Here is a 7,943-nt window from a genome sequence, read left to right on the forward strand (position 1 = left end):
CTTGCTATACGGCGTGTGGACGAGGCATTGGAACGTTGCTGGCAGGATGCGGTGGATAGAGGTGAATTTGCTGAAACTTGGGAAGACTACAAAACTTTTCTTCGTAGTGGTTTCGTGGTACCATATGTGGAGGAGAGTGGGCAGCCGTCCAGAGTTGTGCATGCAATAGAGGAAGTGGACAGGTGCATAGTTCCTATTCAGGAGATTGTTCCACTACCAACAGTCACTACGGTTGAGGTGAAATCTTCAAAGGAGAGGAAACCTGGCTCCAATACCAAGAGCACTACTGTGACTGTTGAGGAGGATGTACCATTGAGCGGGCTGAATATGCAACTCAAGAGGGTACAAGATGATGCTTGCAAGACAGTTGACAAGGGTCAGCGGTGGAGTTTGTTTCAGACTCAGTGCTTTATCAAGGGCAAGGCTTGCAAGTTGATGATTGATGGTGGTAGCTGTACTAATGGCATTAGCAAGGCGATGGTGGCAGCATTGGGGTTGTCTACATGGCGTCTTCCTGAACCTAAACGTCTTGAGTGGTTGAATAGTTGTGGTATGCTGAAGATTACTCATAAGGTGCGTGTGCCATTTACAATTGATGATTATGTTGATGAGATCGATTGCGATGTGTTGCCATTAGAGGTGTGTGGATTGCTACTTGGGCGTCCTTGGCAGTATGATCATAATGTGACACATGCTGGGCGAGCAAATATATATTCTTTTATGCATGGTAGCAAACAACGGACTTTGAAGTCTATGGGTGATGATCATATCAAGTCCGATGTGGAGTTAGTGGTGCGTAAGGAGAAGTTGCACAAGCCTAATGTGCAGCAAAAGGTGCATGATGTTTCGAGCATTGATGTTGGTGATGTTTCAGCCATGCCTGTAGATGACAAGCCAGTTCTTGTTGGTGACAAGCCGGATGAAGCTACACTTGTTGTTGATATGGATGTTGCAGCATGTGCTACAGTTCCAGTTTGTGTTGATGCTAGTATACAGACTGATGATGTTTGTGCTGATGGTGTGTCAGTACATATGGCGCAGATGCGCGTGGGAGGAGTGGGAGGCGAGCACATCAGTGGAGATGGTGGGCAGCGGCACTACCGTGCTAGGAGTACTGTCCAGTTTTCCGCGACACCGCGGATGCATCGAGGCAAGGATGGCCGTGTGAGACATCTATGTGGCCCAGGAATTACACATCTTGTGCAGGGTCATGTGCAGCGATACAAGGGTCCATCAAAACCTCGCAAGAAGAAAGAATTGCCAAAGTCCAAGCCCATGTGGCGATGAAAGGAGGCGCCAAGTGCTGTATCAAGTCAAGAAGGCCGCGAGGGAGGATGTGGTGTGGAAGGCAAGCAAGACTTGAGGACGGCGAGGACATGTCATGTTCATATCACGTCACCTTTTCCAGAAGACCCTCACGCGTTGGGGACAACGCTTCTTGAAGGGGGGGAGGATGATATGGGCACGGAGGCCTATGTGGAGCCCAATTTCAGGACTCCACCAACCTAGGTGGTACGCCATCGAGGATTCAGGAGTGACACGCTAGGATGACCTACGCCATGTAATAATTAAGTCTAAGGTTGTGTCATTCATTCTATGTTAGGAAATAATGTAGCTAGGTCATGTGGTGGGCCAATTAGGGTTAAATTAGTGTTGTGTTTGGCTTTGGGCCTGTCCAAGCCAAACCAGGTCAGCCCATGAAGTGGGGCGCCCCAGCCTAGCAAGGCTGGCCGGCCACCTCCCTCTCATATAAGGTGGGGGCACGGCTAGGGTTTAGGACATAACAAGTTTAGTCTAAAAGATTAGGGTTTCCCTATTGCGTGTGATCACGTGTATCATCCCTCCGGGGGTACGGCGCTGCCGTTATCTATTATATCCGCTGCGAAGGTTCTTGTGTTCGTCAAGGATTGTCTAGCTCTTGGTTTGAGGCGTATCGTTCATCGATCCGTTGCTAGCTGGATTCGTTCCCTCTTCTCCAGGCTGCGTTCATCGCGTTGTTGGGAGGATTCTCTACCCCAGGTTCTCGCTGTGAAAGATCGGGCATCAACTAAGGAGGATCCAGTGGGTTCCTTCCCTTATCATTATATTTCTTAAATTCTAAGAAAACCAAAATGGTGGTCCATATGAATCACTAACCGATGTTTCTCCAACACAGACATGTCCACATAACTAAACTGAATTGGACATGATGTATATGTTCTAGAAGCGAAGTCAGAGTTGAACATGGTATCAGTAATAAGTAACCTCCTAATTTAGGGGATGTAGTTAGATGGATAAAAGGGTGATTGTACCTCTAGTCCATTAAAAATCAACCACTATGCTTGACCTAGCATGTGTATAATATTTTTTTAAATAATGGGCGCTTTATTACTTAAATAAGCAATTACACCCGACCTCTAAGATGCACACAGCCGTTCAAAAATCTCAAAAGTCTGTAGTGATAAAAAAAGGCGAATTACATATCAAACATGAGCGACTCTAAGACGCCTAAGGTAAAGGCGGGGGGGGGGGGGGGGGCGGGGCGGGGGGGTCAATCCGTAGATTATGCTGCCACCCATGTAGGGAAAACGTATCCCTCGCCGTATTCTCCAACCGTGTACAGACCTCCATAAAAAGGTCGCGAATCTCCATCTTTTGCGTAGACCACGAACGGAGAGTAGCGGTACATTTGTAGATAACCTGCAAGAGAGAATAATTCTTATCATTAAAAACTTTGTCATTTCTACATATCCATAGCGACCATAAAATGGCAAGCGCCCCCACCCTAATAAGCGTTTTAAATCTGTGATCGATAACATGAAGCTAATTACCAAAGATAATGGCCACACTAGTCGGGGGATACAGATCAGAAGCTACTTGGATGCATGACCATATAAACCCGGCAAAACGGCATTGGAAGACCAAGTGTTTAATCCTCTCGTTGTGGTGACAGAAAACACACTGCGTACTCCCATGTCAATTGTGTTTCACACAAGCCGGTTGCTGGGAAAACCCCAATCCAAAGGTGGAATAACAAGCTACGCTCGATTTGTAGATACCTTGGAGGGTGGGCTAGGCCAATGGCGGGCCAGCTCAAACAAGAGAAACTCAGCCTATCATCAAATATTGATGACTTAGAGGCACTCGCTGAGGTACGACCGTTGACTAAGCAGGAAATTGATCTTAAAAGTCAATATAATGCTAAGTTACCCGGTTTATTTCGTGAGGAGGAACTCAAATGGTACCAAAGGTCTAAGGCTCAGTTTCTAGAGGAAGATTCGAATACGGGGTACTTTCATACTGTCGCCAATGGTCGACATAGAGAGAAACTCATTCACTCTCTTAATCAGGTTGAGGGTCTGATCGAAGGTCAAGAGCAGCTAAGTCCTATATTAGAGCATCTCTAGCAGAGCCCGTATATCTCCAAACCGAAAACGCGGAGTTCGGTCCCCCAAACTGTTTAGTTAGATAGTTTCTGTCACGGCGCAGATTAGACGAACTGAAAAAAAGAAAATCAAATGTCGCGGGAAAATGTGATGCAACCATCTTGCGAAATTGAACCCATTTTGCTCCGATCGAGCTACATTCGTCAATAATTTACATTTAAACTAGCGAAAATACATAGCAGTTCAAGCTACATTCGATAATTTGAGACCTAAACTACTAGATTAGGCCCCGGATTGTCACCAGGGCAGTTCTTGCGGCGGCGGAGGGTTTTTCCACGCCGGCGACTCCTACGCGACGATCACCGTGGCCACCTCGAACGCCGCCGCCTCCGCCGAGCTACCGTACGCTACGGCGGCCCATCTACGTCATCGTTGCCATTGTCGTCGCCGCGCGAGGGAAGCACGATAGCGGCGGGCTGCATGAGCCGGCGGGGGTGCCTCCTCGGCTTCTCCTTCGCGCTCCTTGATGACCCACAAGTATAGGGGATCGCATCAGTCTTCGCGGGTAGTATAACCCAATTTATTGATTCGACACAAGGGGAGACAAAGAACACTTGGAAGTCTTAACAGCGGAGTTGTCAATTCAACTGCACCTGGAAACAGACTTGCTCGCAAGAGTTTATCAGTAGTAACAGTTTTATAGCAGTAGTAGTAGTGAAATAACAGCAGCAGAGTAACAGAGACAGCAGTAGTGATTATAGTAAACAGCAGGATTAAAATATTGTAGGCACGGGGACGGATGACGGGCGTTGCATGGATGAGAGAAACTCATGTAACAATCATAGCAGGGCATTTGCAGATAATAATAAAACGGTGTCCAAGTACAAAGCAATCAATAGGCATGTGTTCCAATTATAGTCGTACATTCTCGCAATGAGAAACTTGCACAACATCTTTTGTCCTACCAGCCGGTGGCAGCCGGGCCTCAAGGGAAACTACTGGATATTAAGGTACTCCTTTTAATAGAGTACCGGAGCAAAGCATTAACACTCCGTGAACACATGTGATCCTCACGTCACTACCATCCCCTCCGGTTGTCCCGATTTCTGTCACTTCGGGGCCATCGGTTCCGGACAGCGACATGTGTATACAACTTGCAGGTAAGACCATAAACAATGAATATCATGATGAAACAATAACATGTTCAGATCTGAGATCATGGCACTCGGGCCCTAGTGACAAGCATTAAGCATAACAAGTTGCAACAATATCATCAAAGTACCAATTACGGACACTAGGCACTATGCCCTAACAATCTTATGCTATTACATGACCAATCTCATCCAATCCCTACCATCCCCTTCGGCCTACAGCTGGGGAATTACTCACACATTGATGGGGGAAACATGGCTGGTTGATGGAGAGGCGTTGGCGGTGATGATGGCGATGATCTCCTCCAATTCCCCGTCCGTGAGTGCCGAGCGAGACTTACGGCTCCCGCGACGGAGTTTCGCGATGTGGCGGCGTTCTGGAAGCTTTCTGGCGACTTTGACTTCCCCTCGTGCATTTTTAGGTCGAAGGCATTATATAGTCCGAAGGAGGGCGTCGGAGGCCGGCCGAGGGGGCCACACCACATGGCCGCGCGGGGCCCCCCTGGGCCGCGCCGCCTTATGGTGTGGGGCCCTCGGGCCTCCACCTTACTTGTCCTTCTGGCTCCGTCAGTATTCTGGGAAAATAGGGCCTTCTGCATAAATTCCAAGGATTTTCCCGAAAGTTGGATTTCTGCACAAAAACGAGACACCAGAACAGTTCTGCTGAAAACAGCGTTAGTCCGTGTTAGTTGCATCCAAAATACACAAATTAGAGGCAAAACAATAGCAAAAGTGTTCGGGAAAGTAGATACGTTTTGGATGTATCAACTCCCCCCAAGCTTAGCTTATTGCTTGTCCTCAAGCAATTCAGTTAACAACTGAGCGATAAAAGAACTTTCACGAACACATTTGCTCATATGATGTATATATTCTCATGCTATGGCTAATACTTAAGCAGTTCATAATAAGACACATGCAAATAAGATCATCTAACAGCTATGTCAATCATGAAGAGGTACCAACAATTAATAATAAGCATCATGAATCATGTATATAAGCAGGATTGCAATGTTCATAAGAAAGTATGATAAAGTGGTATCTCGCTTGCCCGTATTTGATCGGCAAAATATAAATGCCCAGGCACCTCTGGAGTTCATAGAAAGACTAGAAGTAGTGATTGTCAAAGATAAAAAAACATCGAAGTTATACCACAATCAATCATATTTTGAGACAAGCATATTATACTAAGAATGACAGTTGTGCTCTCAAGATAGTGCTCGAAGAAATAATGGAGACACAACATAAAAGTAAAAGATTGACCCTTCGCAGAGGGAAGCAGGGATTAACATGCGCTAGAGCTTTTCATTTTTGAAATCAGGAGTAAAATTATTTTGAGAGGTGTTTGTCGTTGTCAACGAATGGTAATGGGTACACCAACTACCTCGCCAACCGGACTCCCAAGAGTGGCTCCCATGAATTATTTGCATATTTATGTGGCACTCCTTACAACCTTTCTTACACAAACCATGGCTAACCGAATCCTCGGGTGCCTGCCAACAATCTCATACCATGAAGGAGTGCCTTTTTATTTTAGTTTTATTATGACGACACTCCCCCCAACCTTTGCTTTCACAAGCCATGGCTAACCGAATCCTTCGGGTGCCGTCCAACAATCACATACCATGGAGGAGTGTCTATTTAGATTAATTAATTTGGGACTGGGAATCCCATTGCCAGCTCTTTTTGCAAAATTATTGGATAAGCGGATGTGCCACTAGTCCATAATGAAAGTCCGTCAAAAGTAAATGACAAGGTTGAAAGTTAAACACCACATACTTCCTCATGAGCTATGAAACATAAACACAAATTGAGAAGTATTTTTAAGGTTTTAAAGGTAGCGCATGAGAATTTACTTGGAATGGTTTGAAATGCCATGCATAGGTATTTATGGTGGACACTTTGGAACAACTTGGTTTTCAGGTGTTTGGAAGCACGAGCAGCGTTCCCGCTCAGTATAAGTGAAGGCTAGCAAAAGACTAGGGAGCGACAAATCAAGAGAGCAGTAACTGTCATAATCATGCTTGCGGCAAAATAAATTAATGGAGGCATAAAAGTGATACAAGAACTCTGAAGCAATATAGATCATCGAGGCTTAATTGACTTTTTGTTCAGTCATATGCATGCGTGAGCATGTGCCAAGTCGATATAAATGAATTATTCAGAGGAGGATACCACGATACCATACTTGCTTATGAATAAAACAATGCAATCAAACATCCATGACATGCTACTCATATAAATAAATTGGAGCTAAACATGAGAGATCATGAAATACTAGACTTTCTTAAATAACATATACCTCACATGAACCAACTAAGCATGCTCACATGGATGAGTATATGTACAAAAATGAAAACAAATAGAGTTCATACCAGCCTCTCACCACAATCCAATTGTCGTAGATCGTCATTATTGCCTTTCACTTGTGTAGCTTGGATAATATGAAATGAAAACCACGCTCCAGCCACCGAAGACCATTGAACTCATAATGAACTTTACAAACCAAAGAAGAACAGCAAATATTTTTGGTGTTTTCGAATTAGAAACAAGAACAAAAGGAAACAAGCAAACAAAGCAAAATCTTTTTGGGTTTTCTTATAGCAAACTAGCAATAGCAAATAAAGCGAAATAAATGCAAGAAACCAAAGCACACAAATGATGAAGAGAAACAACAGAAATATTTTTGGTCTTTTTGTGTTTTGGGAAGGAAACAAAGCAAAAACAAGAAATGGCAAACTAGAAAACTCACATAAACACAAAGCAGCATAAATTCGTCAAACTTGATAGCAGTACAGTACTCAATTTTTAATAAATTCTTCCACTGCTCAAATCCAAAAGTGTTCAACTAATGAAAGTTAGATAACAACCTGGGGAACATGCACAAAAATTGGCTTCGCAAAATACTGTTCTGGCTATTTTTGAGAATTTTTACGGTAACAGTCCAGAATCTGTTTTCAGGCAGCACTTCCCCAAATATCATCTTCCTCTCATTAGAAAACCACTCAAACAAACAAAACAAGTATATACAAGTACCCAGCAATCATAATATGCAAAGAATGAGTGATGCCGGTATACCTCCCCCCAAGCTTAGGCTTTTGGCCTAAGTGGAGTTCAATCCCATCGAGACCATGAGGTAGTATCTCCGTAGTACGACGAAGATGGATCATATTTCGGGTATGTGCTAGAAGAAGCACCCGGATACGTGACGGTGTAGTCGTAGGAGGGCTCGGCGTCCTCGGAGTCATGCTGCTGGTGGAAGTCTTGTATCTTCATATGTTCATCCACCTCCTCCTTCGTGCGCGACCATGATTGCCTGTCAATACTGAACAAACCTGGCTGGTGAAGAGGGATTTCCTTCTCATCCCCGTCAGCAAACAACATTCTATAGACCATATTATCTAAAGTAGAATCGGCGGTAACAAAATGA

Source organism: Lolium perenne, chromosome 5, assembly GCF_019359855.2.
Source record: "Lolium perenne isolate Kyuss_39 chromosome 5, Kyuss_2.0, whole genome shotgun sequence".
NCBI lineage: Eukaryota > Viridiplantae > Streptophyta > Magnoliopsida > Poales > Poaceae > Lolium > Lolium perenne.